The sequence below is a fragment of the Ixodes scapularis genome, unplaced genomic scaffold (assembly GCF_016920785.2).
Source record: "Ixodes scapularis isolate PalLabHiFi unplaced genomic scaffold, ASM1692078v2 PGA_scaffold8__174_contigs__length_109621045, whole genome shotgun sequence".
NCBI classification, from domain to species: domain Eukaryota; kingdom Metazoa; phylum Arthropoda; class Arachnida; order Ixodida; family Ixodidae; genus Ixodes; species Ixodes scapularis.
The window spans coordinates 47,564,792-47,587,376 of NW_024609883.1; the positions used below are offsets into that span (position 1 = coordinate 47,564,792).

Consider the following 22,585-nt stretch of genomic DNA (forward strand, 5'->3'; position numbering starts at 1 on the left):
CATTCTTTGGACTTAAATACATCACGCGTTTTCCGTGAAATGTTGACGAGAACAAAGGCAACAAAATTGTAAGCTCCGTAATTGCAAAAGCGGTCACTTGCGAATGAGTTTTTTTTTTTTTTTTTAATTGTCGAGCATATACAGGGTGCTTCCTTGCAAACGTAACAAATTTGTTAAAAGAAACATTAAAAGTATACTAATGCGGTTTATGCAGGTGGGTTATACGGCCAGGGGAACAAAATATACAGGCCAAACGTCACGATAAGTCGAATAGCTAACTCAAATTTGTTATTAACTTTTGATATAGTGAAAATAGACACATGTTTCTTAATATAAACTTGCTGAGAGTCATCAGAAGCAGCAGCTATATCAAATTAGAAAGACTTGGAGCAGGTGAGAAGCACGCTGGAGCCCTAAAGTTACCGCTCGTGGAGCAACTGGAGCAAGGCTACCGGTGCGATAATGCGCCTGCGCGGTTTTCCCGTCTCGCACCACCCGCGTCTTCTCCACCCTGTCTTGTGCCTGTTGCACGAGTTGTTACTTTAGCGCACTACTGCCCTTACTACGCGCTCAAACTCTTTCTAAAATGACTGATTTAGTGCTTTTCGGTGACGCCCAGCAAGTTTCGAATTGGAACCGTAGGTCCATTTTCACCAATTAAAAAAAGTTAATTATCAAATCTTAGTTATTCGACTCATCGTTACGGCTAACCCCTATATTATGTCCTCCTGGCTGTATAACTAACCTGCAAAAGCTGCATTAGTGTAGTTTTCATGGCTTTCTCTAAGGAGCCTGTTAAGTTAAAAAAGAAACACCCTCTACAAGGTGGTGCACCAGTCAACAGGGTCGTGATTACTTTCTTGCGCACGATTTACTGCGCCTCTATTCGAGTTCTTTTTGTGCATTTGAAAATTTCGTGTAGTGATTATTGCTAATAAAAGTCCTGCTCCAAAAAAATAAAATCCCTTCTGGGTGGTTAGGGTCGCCAACATTCTATTCTAAGGTGTTCACCAGCATTCTAAAGCATTCGTGTCTTTTAGCCTTGGGATAAGAGGATTTTCACGTTTGAGGGTGTAACATTTTTTTTTTTGTATTTCTAGGAATTAGTCTACACACTAAACAAAAAGTGTAGGAGTTTATTTTCCCACAAAAAACAAGGACAGCCAATCACGGCGATCAATAGGAGGATATCACAGCGAATGACGAACCTCACAATACGATTAGACCAGAAGAATGGTGATGTGCGTAGAGGCAAGAGGCAGACTTGTTTTTCCCACGAAAGCGTTAACTGTCCTATGGAGCGCAGCCGGCGTTGTCTGTAACCCCGAAAAAAGGCACCTAAATTCCGGCTCAGCAAAGCGAGCAATAAATTCCCATCGGCTGCGACGCGTCATAGTTCCACGGAACGCCACCCCGCAGAGAAGCCCTCCTCCTGGCGCTGCGGCCCACGCGACAGCGATAGGTGGCGCGCACACGCGGCCGCACAGGCCTGGCGGGCCTCTGTGTAGGACAACGGAGCACGCTGCTTGTAGAAATGCGCCGCGTGTACAAATGCTTTCGCATTCCTACACAAGCAGTCGTAAGTGTCCCCGTATTTTTTTAGAGTGTAGGAACCAGCTTACAACGGTAGGTTGAGTGCACAGTCGCGAATGCCGTAAGAAAATAACTTATCTAGCAGAATTAAATGATTTATGCAAAATGTCTTTTATTGCAACAATAATTATGGCGCTGTTGTTGTGGCACCCTATGCACTTGAGAGCAATTTTTACTGCTTTGTCATTGACAACCAATTTCCGCCCACCGGAGGTTCATTCAGAGCTGCCAATCCAAGAGGGGGGGGGGGGGGGGGGGGAGTGGGGAGGGCTGTTACATATTTCTGGGAGGGGTTTAGGGTGGTGCATCCAGGCTTGTGTACATTGTTGGTTGTTGGACCTGTTGGTACACATCACTCAAAAGAAAGATTCAGTGCGTTTAATTTTTACACAGAATTTGAGGGCGTGAATCGCTGCAATCTACAGAGAGCAATCTCGGCGAATAATGAGATTTAAAATATATATTTATACCTAAAAAAAATGAGAAAACATTCTTTTGTGTGACACCTATCATGGCGTAAGATTGCTGGGTGTGGAGCTCTATCCGAGGTGGCAGCAGTTAGAGTCGCGGTTGGACGTTTATCGAATATTGTGTTGTTAAATCGTGCTGTGTGTACGCTTTATGTTACAAACAAACAAAAAAAGAATACAAACTTCATTTTCAACGGAGATACATTTGGTGAACAGGAGGCCGGAGAAAAAGCTGCAGAAATGCAGCTTGACGAGCTTCAGAATCCCCCCCCCCCCCCCCCAGCAACTACGACGGAGTACAAAACGTTCAGAAATAAACAATACAATTATAGTGCGCACGTAATGGATACATTCCTTAATAATAAAATACAAATTGGGCATACTGTTGTTTGAAATTTTCACTGCATCTATATTTCTATCACAATATTCATTCAACAAAAAAAATTAAAGCACAACATATTGTTTGTTTTCCCTTATATGATGTGCATTTCGGGATTTTCAAAGGCTGGTGATGTCTAAACGGGTATTAATTTTCTTTTCATTTTAATTCAGAAAGCTGAAGAATTGTACTACAACGCCCATATGTCGCATTTTTATAGGCTATTCTTAAACCATAGTTATAAGTTTGCTGTATGCGCAGGAATTTGTATAATTTCAATAATGATTCGGTGTGATGACTGTAGGAAACATCTGCTGTTATACGTGTCACCTTTTTTGTAGTAAATGTATCTAATTTAAATTTGAATCAGACGTATTTCTCCAGACGAGATTGCAGTAACACAAGTGTGAATCAAATAATGAATTATTTAAAACCCTTTTTACGCTTTTCGGTAGAACATATGTCTTTGTTTGCTCATAATATCTACAGATTTACTTAGTTCAGAGCAGAGTTTTACGTGGTTGGTCGAGAGCATATGATTAGAGAAAATAACTCCAAGTGTTTTAAAACTATTTACAAATTCAATGTGCAAAGACCCGCAGTTTCGAGGATTGTATTATCTATCACTCGAACCACGTGGGAGAAAAATATTTTTGCTTTTGTTTTCGACACATTAATCGTTAAACAATTTACTTAAGCCCATGTTTTTAACTTTATAAGAAACGCATTAACTTTATCTATAAGACCCTATACGGATAAATCTGGAGAAAAAACACTTGTCTCATCCACGTATATAATATATTTGCAACTTGAATCGAGTTTCACTATGTCATTCATATTTAACAACAACAACAAAAACAAGTTGTCCGAGGATACTTCCCTGGGGAACTCCTGCTAATATATTTAAAGGTGTTGATATCTGATTTTTAATTTGAAAAAAATTGGAAGCGATAGTGTGTAAGTATGACTTAATTAGTGTGAATGGAAGGTCACGAATGCCATAAGAAAATAATTTATCTAGCAGAATTAAATGATTTATGCAAATTATATTTTATTCCAACACTAATTATTCCGCTGTTGTTGTGGCACCCTATGCACTCGAGGTCATCCTTTACTGCTTTGACACTGACAACGAATTTCCTCTCAACGGAGGTAAATTAAATTTGTAAATCGAGGAGAGGGAGGAGGGATGTTACATATTTTGGGGAGGGGTTTAGGATAGTGCATCCAGGCTTGTGTACATTGTGTAGGAGGAGGAGACAACTTTATTTATAATCTATGAAATTCTTTGAGGCATGTTGGACTCAACTTGAAAGGGAGGGGGGAAGGCGGTATATAAGTCACTTGTACGGCCGTCGTCGACATTATCATAGTAGTTCCCCATTATGATAAGAACCGCTCAATGACAGCACAGTTGAGCCAGTTGGTTCCCATCGAAGTGTAGAAGAGGCGCCAAAGCAGACAAGGGCGAGAGACAAGCTGAACGAATCGAGTCTCCGAAGCTGCTGTTCTGGTGACCGTGCAGCGTAGCTCTCGCTGGCGGCCGCTCGACGACAGGGCCGTCGACGGCGTCACGAGGACCGCGCTATCGATTGTAATCGGACCCTGCAGCGACCGGCGAGGGAGCATCCTGCAGACGTGGGACGTTTGTTTTTCTTTTTTTCTTCATTCTTTGTTGCGTGTTCTGCCGCTCGGTCGACTCTGTCCTCCTCCGGTCGGTCTTATGAGTGCAGGTGTCTGTCTGTACCGATTTTATTCTTTCTCGGCCTCCCGCCTGACTCTTGGTGTCGGTGTGGCAGAACGTCTGGCTGTATCTCCATCGCTTGCACTCTAAGATGCACACTAAATAGTGTACGCACTTAAGGGTGTAAAACAGGTTGTCCCAGGGGTAACATCCCAAGGGTGTTGCAACAGCATCCTAAGGATGACTAAGGGTGTTACAGCTATATCTTTAAGACTAAGGGTATAAATCAGGTTCTCCCAAGGCTAAAACTCTAAGCGTGTTGCAGCAACATCCTAAGGATGACTAATGGCTAAGGGTGTTACAGCAAAACTTTTAAGACGCTCAGCACTCACCGCACCCATTGTTTCTTAAGCTGTCATGCACCGTGGTAAAGAGCATATGTAAAAAATGAAAGCATTAGACATAAGGGAACAAAGAAGACTTGTTCGTCTTGTTCATTTGGGTTTCCAAAAGTGTCTTTGTCGTGTCTTATGACCACAAACAAAATCGCGGACGTGAAGAAAATCCCTGGCGGCCATTGGTGTAGGTGTGCGGTACCGGTATCCTCATGTGTACGTACAGTCTAGGAGTCCGCTTGCGTGTGTGCACGCTTTTTCTTTGCTTCTGTTCGAGCGTCTGTCTTTCCTTTTGTGCATCTCTGTGGGTCACTTGCGCGCGTTCGCCGCGCAAGATCCCGTTTGCACCTGTGGCTCCTTCGCAGATTATGAGTGTGCCTCCTTCCTTATGGTTGCGTTGAGTCTGCGCTTTCGTAAGTGTCTCAGTGTCACACAATGTGTCCGTGTGCGTGCATCGACGTGTGCGTGAGAGTGCCCGTGTATTTCTACTTAATAATAGTTCTTGCACACGTCTCCTTCATCGTACCGGTTCGTTTGTGTGTGTAGGTGTGTGAATGTGTTTGTTTATGTAGTGTGTGTGTTTGTTTGCGTGTGTAGGTGTGTGTGTGTGCCTGTTTGTGTGTTGTGTGTGTGGTGAATCTGTAGGTGCTTATCTGTGTCTGCCTACACGCGTGCGTATATGTCTGTGCGTGCGAGCGCGAGTCTTCTCTCTGACGAGCAGGCGATGGGTAAGCCGACCCGTCGGTGGACGAAATAGCCCCTGTAGAAAAGCCGCCGGGGCAAATAAAAAAAGTTCTAAAAAAATCGAAGTATGTTTGGCTTATGCTTCCCAAATAGGTACCCAATTGCACTTCGGTGTTGTCGTTCATGAAACGAACGCATTTTTTCTTTTGATAATCCGCGTTCCGCCATGTTCATGAACGCCGTCCGCCGCATTCGCCATTTCTTTACACGCTGAGTTATTGGTGTCGTTTTTGGCGTTGGTAAAATGCTGGAGGATGGCGAGTGGCTCGGTTCACGACACATCTTGGTAAGCACAATCGGGAAAGCATCTGGGCCTCGTAAACCTAAGCTTACTCCGATTCTTTTTCTTTCGGAGCCGCCCGGTGGCATCTAGAGCCATTTTGACCGCCGACGGTTCAGCTCATCAATCTCCGGCTCAATCTCCTAAAAAAAAATAAATAAAAAAATAGCAGTTTGATTGGAAAACGCGTGCACAAAAATTATTTTTACGCAAAAAAATTGGCGGCGCGAGACGTAATTTAGTTGGTAGTCACCTCCTTTCCACTTGTTTTCTCTCTCGGGATTTCGCGCCCGTGGAGGAGACGTGGATCGGCTTCGCCTCCACGAGCGCGATGGTCATTCCGGAATGACCCGTCATGTCATGAACTTTGCGCGCAGAATTTCAAATAAATCTCTCGCCGTCAATATTGCTCTAAAAATATTTTTTTCGCGTAAAATTTATTTTTCGATAGGCGTATCCCAACCAAACTGTTTAAATTTTTTTTTCTTTTCAGGGCCTTTTAAGTACAAACAACGACCGGCATATATGCATACATACTGCATACATTACGGCACACATATATACGGTCTACATACATGCGCCATATATTCCATTAGGGGCGCAGCCACCTTGAATGTCGTCAGTTCTGATATGCGGTAAAGCATCGTTTTGATCTTCTTACGACGTTGGATGTTGTTTACGAAGAATGCGGGATTGCCTCACGTATATTTTCTCGCATATTCCAAGCTGAAATGTTTTATTATTGTTTCGTCCCGCATACCAGATACTGAACCCACGGGACTGAGAACCACAGGAAATAGAAAACGTATATAGAAATCAAGCACCAACTCCTGTCGCGTTCGTGTTCCCGACCGACTACTCTTGCCAAAGCAATAAATCACGGCGAGAAAAAAAAAATAAAAATGAGAGAATTTTAAGTGATTTAAAAAAGAGGCCGCATCTCCACGTTGTGTATAATGTTGATTGAGGCGAAGCTACGGGGGTGCTGATGATACTGATTTTATTGTTCCTATGTAGTGCTGATGGCGCTGACCTTTTTTTTTTATTGCTCGTAGGTAGTGCTGAGTTCAGGGTTGCGTTTCGACTTCATTATTACTGCTTTATGGTTGGTGAAATGCAGAGCCAGTGGTTCTTCTAGCGGATCAGCTTGGATCCGCTAGAAGCCGTGGGAACGCATCTCCACCGCTTAAGTCAACGGTCCATGTCAGAAAGAGAATGTGTGGTGTGGATCGTGACTACATACGCAGTTGAGCATTTGACCGCAGCGCCCTCTCGTCTATAAACGTTGAGTCAATGCATGCAAAGTTTCACGCGATTATATACGCATTTGACCGCAGCGCCTTCTCCTGTATAGACGTTGAGCGGCTACATGCCACGTTGGAGTGAAGCGTAGCGGTTAAGACGCCTGCCTCGTAAGCAAGCGATCTTGAATTCAAACCCCTGTTTTTTGTGTTTTTTTTTTAAAGTGGGTTGATTTCGGCGGCAGTGCAATTCATGAGAGCACGGACGCCGGACGGATGGACAAGGCTAGACCCCAAGGAGCTTCACCCCTAAAAACTGCATCTGCCCACTCATGGAGAGACATGTCCGGCGAGATTTCGAACCGGCAGTAGGGCCCATTAAACCGGCCTATTGGAGACTCGGGCAAGCGAAAACGTCGCTGTGGTTGCGACCTTCCATGTTTGCCCGAAAACTCACCATGACGTTTCCAGTATAGTACATTCCATTGTACAAACATGTTTATTGACCGAAGGGGTTGTGTCGCATTTTTTTTCTTAAAATAATGAAGTTATTAATTTGAGAGTAGATAGTTTATCTCTAATGCAGGTTCAGTAAATTCCCCTTTCTGAAAGTCGTAGTGGTTTGCAGTAATTAATTGATGTTTATGAAGATGACCTTCATAAATATCAATTAATTTATGCAGACTAATACGGTTTTCAGAAAGAGAAATCTACTGAGTCTGCATTAGAGATAAAGCTTTGAGTGGTACAGAGAAGCAACCCTATACTATAGGCATCTTTTTAGATTTTAACGAAGCCTTCGATTCTATTAAACACGACAGACTTTTGGATAAGTTGCCATATTACGGAATAAGAGGAACTACGCTGGAATTGTTACGCAGCTACCTGACAAGTCGGACACAGTGTGTAGCGATAAATAATACAGCCTCTAAAAATGAATATATGGAATATAATGTTCCACTAGGATCCTTATTGGGACCTGTATTGTTTCTTGCCTATATAAATGATACTGTTTCCTTCCCTAAAGCTCTAGACATTATCTTTTCGGCGGATGATAGGAATGTTTTAATTTTCATCCCGAAACTTATCAACATTATTCCCATCATAAATATATGGCAAAAGAATTACCCAAATTGGTCCACACCAATTAGCTTCTTCTAAATATTAACAAAACAAAATATATTCTTTTCTCCTCCATTTATAGACCCACTAATCTTAACTAGCTTCTTTATATTTCAATCACAATCATTAGAACTTGTTTCTGATTACAAGTTTTCAGTACAGTTTTATGAAAACCCTTTGTTGCACGTTTCATATAAGTCATGTGAAACGTAGTGTCGCACAATCTGCAGGCATGCTGAATAGAATTTGAGCATTACTTCCTACGTGGCTAAAACGTAAGTTTTATTTCGCTACTGTTCATGCCCAACTATATTATTGTTTACTTATCTGGGCGCTTGCATCTAAATCTAATATTAAAAGCGCGTATCTAACGCAGAAAAAAGGCGTGCGGTTTATTAAAACTTATCGAGCTTCGATCATGCTCCTCCCTACTTTGAATCAAATCGTATACTGCATATTGCAGTCTTATATAACCAGCGATATTGTGAAGCATTTTTTGGGAAACTAGAAGCGAACCGAGGATTATTTTTTTCTACTACTATTATTTTATACTGCCATTCTGTAAAACCTAGAACGAGAACTAATCATGGGGGCACACAACTATTGAAGTGGCAAATTCCGAACCTCCTGACATTTACCCTGACTTAATTGATATATCGAAACAAAGTTCCTCGCCGCAGACCTTCAGGAAACAATATACGATGTACTTTTCCAGATCTTATTTACTGACTTTTAATGGGGTTTGATATCTTCAATGGCTTTTATTTCAAATTTTCTTTTTGCGTTGCACGTTTTGTATATAGTTTATTTTCAGTTTTCATGTTGTATTTGTGCTGCTCTGTTGTGCTTTTGCTTGTGTTGCAAGTGTATTCTGTTGCTAGTGTCCCAGTCAAGCGACATCTGCTGTGGCCTTTTGCCTCAGCTCTAAGGCACTTCTGTATTGTCGAATTCTAAGTAAACACACGAACACATCTCTTGACACGCATCATCAAATCCCACTGGGGCAACACCTACTTGAATAATCAAAGCCTGTGCAATAAAGTGTTGACGTCATCGCACTGAGATCAAACGAGGACACCGGCCGATTCTCTGCTGTACGGAAGATTTATTCTGATACAAAGGCTCCCCATAAAATTGGCAGTCTGGGGAAAACATCATACACGTAGGAATAATAATTTCTGTGGGCGGTTCAGGTTTACACCAAGCTTAGACACATGAATTAGGCTGATTTATTTTTGTTTCTTTAACTGAAAAACAGACGCACTTTTCGAGAAGCACTTTTCGAGAAGGGGAGGGGGGGGGGGGTCTGTTGTGCACTCTGCACACGCGTGTGATATGAATTTACTTGCTGCGCGTAGGCTTTTCTTACGCGTTTGGTGTGAGAACAAAGAATTTGTATCGTTGCAATTATCTATGGTGTGTATCTGTGTTGTATTAATGCCTTTAGGCTTGGAAGATTGGATCGAGCACTAATATTACGATCCTTTTTTTATTATTTCCTGTGACAAATACGATTTTGCAAACCAGAAGACAACATGTCTTGAGGCATCTGTCTGCATCTCGGTCCCCCTTCAAATCATTTCTCTCTCTCTCTTTATCTTTATAAATGACAATGTCGGCTTTTAATACAAGCAAAGTTTATACGCTGTTTTTTTCATGACAAACCGTCACGCTCGACTGCCATTCTTGGCTGTACGTAAGTTAAAGTTTATATACATTATGTAAATTTAACGTCGTGCAAAGTTTTATAAAGTGTGTAGGCGAAGACCCCCCCCCCCCCCAAAAAAAAAAAAAAAAAAAAAAAAAGATTCCTAGAACAAGGCTGGTTGAGAAATGGACCAGCCTCTTTTCGGAAAAAACAAAACAAAAAAACTACCAGTCATGACGGACGTTAGGCATGGCAGTAGACATGTGAATTAGCGTAATAATTACCTAGAATTTACTAGTTAATTTTGTTTAAAGTTGCAGTGTGCAACGGTTTTAATGTTAAAAGAATTGCCAGTTTGCATTTTTTATATAGTTTATGCAAGCCCACGTCACCAAAAACGCGTCTGCTTTCCCCGACAAACGGCTATTCAGCTGCGTAATCGCAAGGCAAAAAACGAATTATTTGCCGATCTGCAGCCGCCTGGGGTGGCTACGGGAACTAAAATAACGGCGTCTCTGGGGGATACGCGGAAGTCAACAAACCCTGTTCCCCTCCGCTGCTACACTCGCCGTCAGCCCCGTGGCGAACCGTCCTTTGTTGCCATCGCTCGCCACGACCTTTGACGAGGCTAATCCTTTAAAAGTCGACAATCGCGGAGGAAGTGGCTGGTGTCTCTGAAGAGAAGACCCAAGGGGAAACTACGTGAACACCAAGAGACGTCACTCGAAAGTCGGCGTGGAGAGTTGAGATGCGCTTCGACCTTCGATTTGTTTCATTTAAAAAAAAAAACAAAAAAGAACTAGCACTCGCAAGAAAATGTGGTTTTCTGTTTTTTGTTCCATAGGTGACGCAGATTAATTTCCGCAGTTAATTGGCAAAAGTCTCAAAATCGTTGCACTGCCCCTTTAATTAGTGAAAGTAAGTATACGGTTCCTAGAAAAACTTGCAGAGGGTCAACGAAAAACCCTTTAGTCAGCCAATTTTATGACGACTTCAAGCAAGCTTCAAGGAAGGTTGGGTGTGCGCAAAGCTTCTATTCGTGCAGCGGGCTGGCGATGCAAAACGCGAACGATAATGTTATCAACCGGGTTTTCGCGTCGCCGGCCTCGCGTCTGCTGCTCGAGAGGTCACTTCTGTGCACCGTGGCGCTTCCCACGTGTTTCAAGTCGTCATTAATGGGACTGACTTGGGAGGGTGTTCGGTCACGCTCAGCAAGTTTCCAAAAGCAACCACATCTGTACTTTCACGTATTAAAAAGTAATTTGTCAATTTTAGATCAATATTTTGCTAATTTGTATTTTTTCTACAACCCCTAAGGTCCGTTATAACGGGTAATTTGTTTCAAAAAATAATTTTTTTTCTTGACTTTTCTCGACCACCCTAGTTTTAGCAATATTTGAAAGCCATCCCAGAAACACCCGGTATAAAACCAGATAAACCATATAAAATAATTATACATTACTTTTAGAACTGATAATCACTCCGGATCCCGGAGATACAAAACGCTTAAGTCTTTTGCCCTGTAATACAATAGCGCCGCCTCCCAAAGTACATAAAAGTGTACCAAAACTAAGACAAACATTTTTACTTTCTCCCCCAAAACGTGGCCGATTAACCTGTGAAGATGTTTTATCGCAATTGAAGAATAATTTAGTTAGTCGAGGATAATTAATAATGAAATAGATGTAATCGAGAATAGTCAATAATGAAATAGATGTAGTCGAGGATAATCAATAATGAAATATATGTAGTCGAGGATAATTAATAACGAAATAGGTGTAGTCGAGGATAATCAATAATGAAATAGATGTAAGGTCGCAAACGAGCTGGTGTACATTAAACATGATTCAGAAACACCTAGACTGCAGGTAACAAAACACACACTCGAAAGTCGCAAAGATACTTTTGAGTGTCTTTGTCGTTACCTGCAGTTTCAGGGTTTTTGAATCATAATCAATAAAACAAAATGCCCCAGTTTGTTTTGTTTTACGTCGCTTTATTATTTCACTATTCACGTGTGAAGTTATACAAATCCTTTGCAAGCAACAAGTGCCCTCATTTAAATAACGTAGTTTTGCTTAAAAAGTACAAACAATGAAAACTCTCGCGCACATTCTTACACCTTTTGAAGGCAAGGCCACCATGAACACTCATGCATTTATTTTTCTATAGTTTACAGTTTTTTTTTTTATGTTTCAAATGCTTGCGTGCAATAATAAAAAAAAAAAAAGCCTGTATATTTGATTAAATGCTACTTCGTGGGAGAAAAAGAAGTATTTTCCTTTAAAACTAGGGCAATACGGGTTTGGGTAATACCAAAGTAGAAATGTTCCAACACTGCTGTCTGTAAAACTCAGTCGTTAAAAAAAAAGAGTTGCTAATAAAACCGTGCTTTTAAGAATTCCAAGAGTGATACTTGTTGTTTGGTCGTTACTTACCAATTCCATATATCCTTTTTTTATTTTTAAACAAGATATACAAAGGTTCAAAACCACTAGAAAGACTGCCTTTACTCCGTTTCACACGAAGTCCGACCGCAGTCAACGCCTTGGACGGCCAATCAGGGAGCGCCAAAACTGCGTCGTCACGACGCTCGATGTTTTTAACGGTTTGCAATCCCCGCCTAGGGACCACTCGCGCGCGGGAAACAGCTTACAATTACGGCGTATTCACTCTGCGTGAATGGTTTACTGGGGCTGCTTCATTGGTCGGATTATAGAGTTGGCCGCGTTCGGACTTGGCGTGAAACGGAGTGTATAGCTTACTCCCAGGGTTGTAAAGTACCTAGGTACAAGTTACTGGAAATCGGTATCTGGATACTTTTGTTGGGTACTTGTACCTAAGCTACAAACCTAGGTATTTTCATTCTCGGTATCTGTATCGGTATCCTAGGTATGTTTTCCTTTAAATTGTAAGCAAGTGAAGTCACTTCTTAGAGGTGCTTTTCATCGGACTTCGTCAAAATGGTAAAAACTATAAGTCTTGAAGTATTAACACACTACCATGTGCCGTGATTAACGTTGAGTTGAGTGCGACCTGGGAGGCACTGACTTGATCAAACGACGTTTTAGCGAACGAAGCCCCGCCCATGATGTTTAATCCAATGCAACTTTAGCAAATGGAGGTGTTTATTTGTGCGAGCGGTGGATTAGTGATGCCGTTCTAGCGACACGAATCCATCGAATCGCTTCAGAACTCTGTTTAGGGAGAATAGCGACCTGCTTCCTTCATCTCAAACCCAAATCGACTGCACTGCGTGTTTGAAGCTACTCTGACAGCTAAACAAGGGAGGAGATAACTTGAAAGATGTATACGCAGTTTCTGCTGCCTGTATCTTGTCCCGGTGGTGGCTCTCTTGGGCCATAAATACAGTATAAATTATAGTTGAAAATAAATTATAATTACAATCGTAAAATCATCTAACATCGTGTATATAATACAGTTTCTACACAATACATCAGACTCACATTTTGCAGTTATCAAAACTGAAAAAGTTCCGAAAGAAGTTTTTTGCTTGTCGTCGCGAAGGTTAGCTGTATATGCAGTCGACTCATGCGTTTCTTCGTGCGACCGACGTCTTGAGGGCCCGTCGACGTCTGCACCGCTCATGTGAATGCGGTTTTACTTATTTCTCGCATTGACACAAATAAAGCTCATTTATCGAACTCATTTTTGTGTGTATCCCTTGGTATTAAAACCTATACTTTCAATATATTCTGAAAACTTTGAGGAAAATAAATAAAGTATCTTTGAAGTAACTGTACGTGTACCTAGGTACCTTTTTGTATCAGTACCTGTATCTTAGGCATATTTTTTAAGTAACTTTTACAACCCGGCTTACTCTTTACTTCATCGGGCATTTTTGGTTGGTGACACTGCTGACCCTAGATAGTTCCAGGAGCGGCTTGCAACGGGACAGGATACATGACGCTCACGTTGCAAAAGAAAACATCGAACCAAGCATAAAAAACAAAACTCTCTTCGAAGCGCGAATTTTTTATCCCAATACTATACACGTTGCCATGTGTGTATGACCTTCTCGAATTTGTCACTTTACTGTTATTGAAAACCTTGTATCGTATAAGGGATTGGCTAAACCTTTCTTACCGAGCCGTCGCAGATACCACAAATGAGACCGCGGTCACCAGATTGCTGGATGCGCTGAACCTTTTTTTTTTTATTCAGGGGCCCATACTATATATTTTAAAGCGCCGCTTGTCTGAAAACGCGCGCACTTCCTCGCAAGTCATCTGTGGAGCATTCTAGCAGGCACCGGGACGTTGACGTAGAAATCCTTTTCTCGCACACTAAAGCGAGACATGTCCCTCGAGAGCTACGTTGTCGAGACTGTACTATTGACAGCGTTTCACTAGTTTCACCGAACTTGTAGTCGTGCTGCAGACCCAGAACCGCAGCCTGAGCCCCGTCGACGGCCCCAAACTTCGCGTGGGCAATAAAAAGAAGGGGAAATGTCCTCCAGTCGGTGGTTGCTGGGGCCAGCGTCCCCTTCTACTTTTTCTCTCCGCTGCTGCTCTCCTCTCCACCACGCTAGAAGGGATGGGCAGGATGCTGCCTGCTGTAGCCCGTGTATGTGCGTACGGAGCCCGTGTGCGTGCGTGCCGCAGCGGTACCCCCCTCGGCGCCGAAGCTCGGTGGGACCGTCCCGCTGCCGGCTCGGGTTTCGCACGGACCGGGTCGGGTTACCCCCGTCGAGGCACGCAGCGACCGAGAGGCAGGGCGGGGAGGGGGAGGAGGAGGAAACGGGGGGGGGGGGGGGGGGGGCACGACGAGGGAGGAGAGAGAGAGAGAGAGTTCTCGCTCGGCTGGGCCGCCAAGATGGCGGACGACCCAACGCCCGCAGTGGCCATCTTGCGATCCCTGCCTTCCTCGAACAGGTGGCGCCGCTCTCTTTAAGAAAAGGAAGACGGTGCAGGGGGGGGTGACAACCCTAGGCGTCCGAGAAGGAGTGCCATGGTTTTTCTGATGCTTTTTGGGTGGGTGGGTCACCCGAGGGTCAGTTAAAGTTGGCTGATCGCTCAGGGTAGGGCCAGTGTTGGCTTTAAAATGTGAACCCCCCCCCCCCCCCCCCCTTTCTTTTTCTTCCTCCCTCTTACAGTCCTGTCTTTCGCCACCTGTTTTTTAGCTTGTTGTACTTCGAGGTTTCAAGATGGCGGTGTCTTGTGATGTTTGGAATCTTGGAGGGAGAACCGCCCCCGCGATTATGTGTACATTTTACTTTGTTTCGTTTACGTTTGAATACGGGTCGTTAAAGAAATGAGAAGGCCAAGAGCGGCAGCTTTTGCGCGTGCTGAGTACAGGAATAGGCAGTGAATTGTTCTCCTCTTCTCTATTTTTTTTTTTCTTTTGAGCTTTTGTATATGAATGTTACGGAACCTCCAGTGAAACGTTTGCAATCCAAATGAATAACCTGGAAACGCTTTTCTACCATCACCCGGAGCTGAGTAAGTGCTTATAAGATTAAATAAAATGCGGTTGCCCGTCGATATATTTAATTCACTAAATATTTTTACATGTATTGGCCTAATCTCTGGGACAAAGGAATTACGACCTGCTTTCACTCAGAAGACAAACCCTGAGACAAGATATCGCAGATAACAAAAAGGTGGACAATGGCATTTAGGTTTGCATCGTGCTCTCGTTAAATTCGGTAATGAATAGTTTATATATGCGATATCACTAGGAGGAGCTTAAAGGTTTAGAGAAGCAAGCTATTGTTCTACACATTCTTCTAAATATGTTAAGCATTTATTATGTTTGTTTGTTTTTTTATAAAATAACTTCAAACCAGTCTCCTTGATTGACTGTCTGCAACATTGGCAGACTCATGAAATTTCTGCAACAGAAATATAAAATAGAGATGCAATATTGTTTTGAAAGGTTAAATATTATTTTACAATTTGCGATGATTTATATACTTAGGGCTCAATATTATCTTGAATAAAGGAATTCACTGCGAATATCTCCTGTCAGATGAAACCAGAAATACGAGGAAACAGTTTAGGAGTTCAAATGCACTGGCCAACCTACGTGATCACAACTTTTGGCATGCCCAGATAAAAATATTTACGTTTGTCAATTGCTGTCTGCATTTGTTTAATCTCAAATGACTTTTAAAAATAAGGTAATTTCTTCCTAAAGGTTGTGTCAGTTTTAAAACGCACCTACTGTCAAAATACTAGAAAATAAAAACCGCACTGTCACGTGTTTAAAGTATTAAAAAATAATGAGCACGTACATCACAAATGCAAAAGCAGAGGAGCAAGGTTCAATTTATATAACTTCTTTGTATCTTGTTTTGTGGCGTGTCCGTGACATTCGTGAGAGTTTTATAGATGCGCAACAAGGGATCTCACAATAGGTATGCAGCGCGTTCGTAATTGCCTTAATAAATGAAAAACAAAAACGGGCATTTACGAACCAATTTAAGATGGCCGCTGTGGGATCCTTAGTGATGCAACTCTATAGTCACTGCAGGGCCAGGCGATCCCGACGTATGTCATCCCCGACTATCTCAATGGCACATAATGTCTCTGCTTGAGTATCTCAACCTGAGTGTCTCCATTACTCCTACGTAAATGAGGTTGCGGTATCAAAAAATAGAACGTCTAAAAAAAAGAAAAGGATCACAAAGAAAGATTCGCGAACACCTTAAGCCATTCCCGGCATTTCTTTTACATTGTCGGGGGCTATCGAGGTGTGTTCTTTTTTCATTGGCACAATCTCGGATCAAGCAAGCGGTACGGTTTTAAAGCATGAAATGCTTTTTAACGCACCACCACTAATCCTAAAATGATGTCCGTTCGTCCTTCCGTTCGTTTGCCGCTAAATTTAACGGGTAAAGTGGCGTCACGTGAGGTCACGTGACTTACACACTTTGAGGGGATCGACGGCACGGGACCTATACTTCCAATTTAGTTTTCCCTCTAAACTTAGCGGAAAATTGACGTCCCGTGACCAATTCACCAATTCAGTTACCGGCTAAATTTAGGGCGAAAATCCACTTTTTGGGTCTAGACACCAGTCCAGCTTGCACGGGGGCAATCGACGTGTAAAACCTTACAGTTTCCCCGCTAAACTTTGCGGCGATATGTACGCCACGTCACACACCGATTCCCTCACAATATCCCTATAAGGTATTTCATGCATCATAGTATCTTAAAGGTAACGGTCGCTGTCATATTTTTTTTTTCTTTTAATGCGCTTGGTCGTTTCTGTTTATATTTATATGGTAAGAAATAAGCATTGATTTGGCACTCGTTTTTCGTTTTTTTTTTTTTTTATTTTCGTAGCTAAACAAAAAAATTGTTTTCGAAATAATGGTCATTATGATTCTATTTAAAACGTTCGATATAAAAGTACGAGAGGAATCATCACGAAAATTGAGGTATTTTCAAGCGGATCCCCGCTTTCTCTTCGCCATGCCTTCTCTTATTACTTCTCAAATAAATAATTGTCTTTGAGGGGTTCGGTTACCTTGTTACGTGTCTGTTTTGACTTGGGTGTTGCGTAGGAGGATCTCAGTTTGACACGAAGCAATCAGAACCTCCGTTGTGACAAAAATTACATATCAAAATAGTTTTTCTTCATTTTTTCTGCGAGGTTTAGGGTGATGACAACCACCACTACTTGCAATCCAAATGATCCGATTCGTATATTACAAATCTGAATCTTAAAAAAAAAATAATAAAAAAAAAATCGTACACTTATATGATACATGCACTTTTTACGGAAAATCACGTTGACGCGCGGGGCATTTACGAAAAGAACGACCGCGTGCGCATTGGTTGCTTTCACGTGACTGCCGGTTGCGTTACCAAAATATGAGCATCGGTTTATATAACGCTCTCGGCGATAATGGAAATTTGACTTGTTTTTTTCAGACAGTCGAGAAGAAGCGTAATGTTTCGGTATTTATTTATTTCTTTGGCGAGAAGCTACTTCGTGGGATTTACTAAAATTAATGCTTCTCATCGAAGGCAACTTTCTTTAGCACGTGGGGTGCTGGACTTCTATACTTCGTTTGACCTTAAAGACCAACGCCCACACTTGAGATTCTGCAAGGCAGAAGATCCTCCTCGCCATGGGGAGGAGGAAACAGGCAAGGGTGGACTGTGTAGAAGGGGGAAGAGGAGGAAACGAGGGTAAAGTTGAACCCACGAACTGGTCGTCGGTCTTTAAGTACAGACGCAGCCGACGCTACGAGCTAATGGAATTAATCATGCATTGTCGAACACACGACTCACTAGGCCTTTCCTGTTTATTCTTCGTAATGCAGCGATGATATAATACGCACAGCAACATGACGAACAGCATGATGGTGCGACTTTGACGCTGCCTGATTGGTACCATCAGCTCGTACCGTCGGCTGTGTCTGATGGGACCGTTATCCGCAGTGATTGGCACTCGGCGGTACCGTTATGCAGAGAAAGTGACGCAAATGGCATTCTTTTAATAGGCACCGACAGGTCCATATGCACAGGGAATGACTTACGTTCCCGTGTCCTGTGTTAAATGATGTCTGATTTAGCAAGCTGTCAAAGCGTTACATTTAAAGGGATACTTCAACGAAATTTGAAATATACCCGTCGTGTTCAAAAATAGGTTGAATATGATCCACAATATCCGTGAATGACAATCGCACATATGTATTTTGAGCCTGGTGGATGTATTTTCGTTATAAACGGCCCTTTCGGGCAAGCGCTCGGAGAACAGCCAGTGGAGACCACGTGACATCCAACGCAATCGTGACGTAGTTCGTCTCGGGACGAGCAAAGCTACGACGAGGCTGACGTCGAGAGGATGGCCTAATCGTTCCAGCCACCGACGCGGCTGCCTTTGTACGAATTTTGAGTGACGGGTTAATCTTCTGTAATCTTGTAGAGGAACAATAGCGACTTCTGTGTAACACAACAGGGATTCTCGGAAAGAGGGGAGTTCCTCCTTCCCCTCTTTTCTCGTCGTGGCTGGAGGCGACGCAGTTACCGTCAGTGGCTGTCAAGGTTCCTAGACGGGCATTACGAACGAGGCGTTAGCGACATCCACCAGGTGCTCTTTGCTAATCGTTTAATTCGTTTTGAAATTCCTTTTTGTGACTTTTTTGACAAGATATTGGGATGTTCGATGTGTTACTGCTCCTTTGAACTCATAAAACCAAAAAATAAGCTCCGAAATTTCGTTGAAGTATCCCTTTAAAACGTACGCAGTCTTTCCTGTCTGCACATCATCGTATGGCTTACAACTGATCTCATAATCGCGCGTAGTTGACTGATGTCGTGAAGTAGACTCTCAACAGATGATAAATGGGTGAATCAATTTTAGACAAACAAAATGGTGGGTAGTGCGCCAACGATAGTCGATAACTAAAACTTCCCTGTAAAGATTTTTTTCTTATATCATGATGAACACTAATCGACAGGCTCTCTAAAAAGATGATGCATTTGTCACGAAAACCTCAATCAAAAAATTAATCTGGTGATTAGTAAATAACATTTCGAGATGAACAAACAGCTGGTAGGTTCATAGGTTATTATTCGTCAACAATGAACAGGGGGGATTGCTGCTAGTTTGCTCATATTTTTGTAAATTTGTTAGGACAACGTTAATTGGGTCAATCAAAGCGTATCATGTAGCAAACTGTAGAAAATGATAGAATCATGGTGAATTTTGATGAACACCTCGTAGACAAAGTAATCCATCCCTGATCACTGAACCAACTGTTCACTAAAGACCTGCATTTGATGATCAGTCCACAAAGGATTAACGCACCAAATAAAATAGTCGCCCAAGAACAGCAAGAACAGGACCTCATAGACAACGATGACTAACGATACCACACAAACGCGAGACAAACCTAACATACATAAGTACACCATATGGCAATGAAACCGCCGAGGCTTCCGGCGAAAAAAGAACCACCTCATCCAACACGTCCAGCGAGCCACTACAAAACGAAACAAAATGGTGACTTCATACTACCAGGATATTAGAAATTCACACAACCCAGCATCACACGGAAACGCCGACCTAATCGTGGAAACCCCTCTAGTCAAACAGAACAAACACCCGCCATGATTACAACATACGTCGCCAATTACATACCCGCTATACAATTATAGAACCATACCATTACAACACAAACAGACAAGAACAAGTAGTGGAGTGCCAACCGCAACACAGCAAAGCCAGGATATAGTAACCAGTCATCAACACCTACTCGACCCCAGGTTATTGGACACCACTCACAGAATGGATCAAAGAGGTAAGAAACAAACACGAAGGAAAATATCTAATCATTGCTGGTGACCTTGATAGCTACAAGGTCGCATGGGGCCATGATCACACAACGCCGAACGGGCGGAAACTAGAAAATGAAACTACAAGGAGCCTACTCGCACTTCTGAACGACAGCAATCTGCCCACCCGCACAGGCAACAGTGTCGAAAAAAACACCAACCCAGATCTTGCATGGCACACGGGCACTACCAAACCCGAATGGGGAAGCACCATGGAAGACCTAGGCAGCGATCCCCACATCATCATCATCATCATCACCCTCGAACACAAACAAGGATCACAACATAATTTAAAAGGACGGGCAGCACACATTACCAAATGGCAGAAAATGTGATAAGTGCTGGAAAGCGGAGAGGCCTCAAAACTTCCCTCAAAGTGGGCTGACTCAGTAAAGCAAGCGCACAGAAAATTCAAAAAGAACGTCACCTCTACTGAAGGCCACCCTCAAATAGACAGACACCTACCCGAGGTATTGTACCAGAGACAAAAATTAGTCAAACGCTGGAAAAAGAAAAAGACAAACAAACGCATAAGGAAAGTCATCCAGCTCATCAGAGATGAAGCTCAAGATCACGCACGTCATTAAAAATTGCCTGCAAGTATGCGATGGCTTGAACGGCCAGTTACACACACGTTCGAGTATAGCAAATACTAAGAACACTCCTCACACAGGGAGAACCCCGACATAGCTTAGAAAGGCTCCAAATAAAGACCCAACAAACAACCAGAGGATATAGCACGAGAACTAAATGACCTCCTCTACCCAAGGAATCAGAACCCCTCTCCTCACTGGAATAACCAGGAGAGGACTCCAATGACGAAAATATTGATATAAATTCGCCCTTCGGCAAACAAGAGATGCTTGCGGCTTTTTACGGCATTACAAGAAATACGACACCCGGCAAGGATGGCATAACGTAGCCCATGATTAAAAACTTACCGAAAAACTACTTGGACGCCTCCTCAAACAAACTAACACAGCTTGGGACGCAGGCGAGAAATCCCAAGAATGAAAAAAAACGCCGTGATCATCCCCATCCCGATGTTCAACTCACCACGGGATCAAATAAAATCCTGAGACCAATCTCACTCACTTCATGCATAGGGTTAACCTTGCCGAATTCCTGGTCCTACAACACCTTGAATCGCATCTTGAGAACTAATGCAATCTACACCACATTATGACCGAATTTCGCCGTTACGTGTCTACTCAAGACACCATGAAACGCCTTCAGCATGAAGTGCACGACCGCGGCAGCACAGGACAGACTCGCGTCAAAGCTGGAGCCGACATACAAAAAGCTTTCGACGCTGTGTGAAATCATGCAATTTTAGATAAGCTAGGACAAACAAAACCGGGTAAGAAACTCTACAGTTTCAACCGAAACTTTCTCACAGGCAGAACCATTGAGATAAAAATAGGAGACTACACTAACCCGAAATTTCCCCTACACGCAGAGGTACCAGAAGGTGCAATCCTTTCTTCTTCACTTTTTAAACTTACTCTAAAGGACCTACCAAACCATACCCAACCTCCGCTTCGGCCTCTACGCAGGCGGTATTACCCTGTGGAACAACCGAAGATCCCTAGCCCATCAGAAGGACATAATTCAACCAGGACTGGACACCATCCAAGACTACCATAGGACTCAAGTGCTCTCCTGAAACATCGGAGTTTAGCAGTCATCAACAGCACCATCACAGACTCAAAAAAACACACGGGGGTCCATACGGCTCATGCTGGATGTGAATAACATCTCGAGACAAACGTGCATCAAGGTACTCGGCTTCTACCTCGAACAGAATGGAAAATCTGACAAATGGACCAAGATAACTACCAACGAAATTAACCAAACCGCACATATGTTGCGAAGAATAACCCGCAAGACGCACGGACTCAGAGAAGATGAACTGCATAAGACCACAGAAGTGCTGATCAGATCTAGAGTTATGTACGCCGCACCATACATGAGCCTGTCCAAAACGCAAACTTAAACAACTAGAAACGCAACTACGCGAGGCGACCCGATTCGCGCTAGGCGTACCCCAATACACGCCACTAGAAAAAAAACTTCAAGACACTGGAGTTTTACCAGTCTAGCAGAACAAATCACTATGCATAGAGCAGCTCAACAACAACGACTTCAAACATCTCAAGAAGGCAAGGCCCTGCTTTTAAGTATGGGATACGATAACTCCACACTACCTTCAATCCCAGAACCACCACCCCCGTGGGACCGAATGCCCAGAATTTAAATTAAACCCATGCATCCCGAAGAACATGAACCCAGAAACGAACCAAGGCAGAAGAGACCAACAAAAGAAATGCATTGAGCGGAAAAGTGATTTTTACACACATCGCCACTGCATATGCAAGCTACAAGTACAACTACGCAAAGAGCGGGCCACACAGCGGTAGTAGGCCCCCGAACCGAAAGCACCCACGGCCACACAAACGCCCCTTTCCCAACCGCACTGGATATCCAAGCAATAGCCGAAGCTATCACCTCATAGGCCGTTAAAGGTTCCATCCCATCTCTATCCGAACCAATAGTCAAGAAGCCGACAGAGACTTTGGAAACAATGCTTTACCCCGCACATCATGACCGCATTATCAGAAACCATAAAAGTACGCCCCTAGGCGAACGTCACTATCGAATGGGTCCCTGGGCACCCTACCTACGACCCATACGACCACAGAGGGACACTACACAA

General features: G+C 43.0%; 1 protein-coding gene across 2 annotated transcripts in view; it reads left to right on the forward strand.

Annotated features, from left to right (window-relative positions):
* LOC8043810 (eyes absent homolog 1) overlaps positions 1-22,585 on the forward strand; it is a 169,318-nt gene that overhangs the window by 97,779 nt on the left and 48,954 nt on the right. The window lies entirely within an intron of this gene.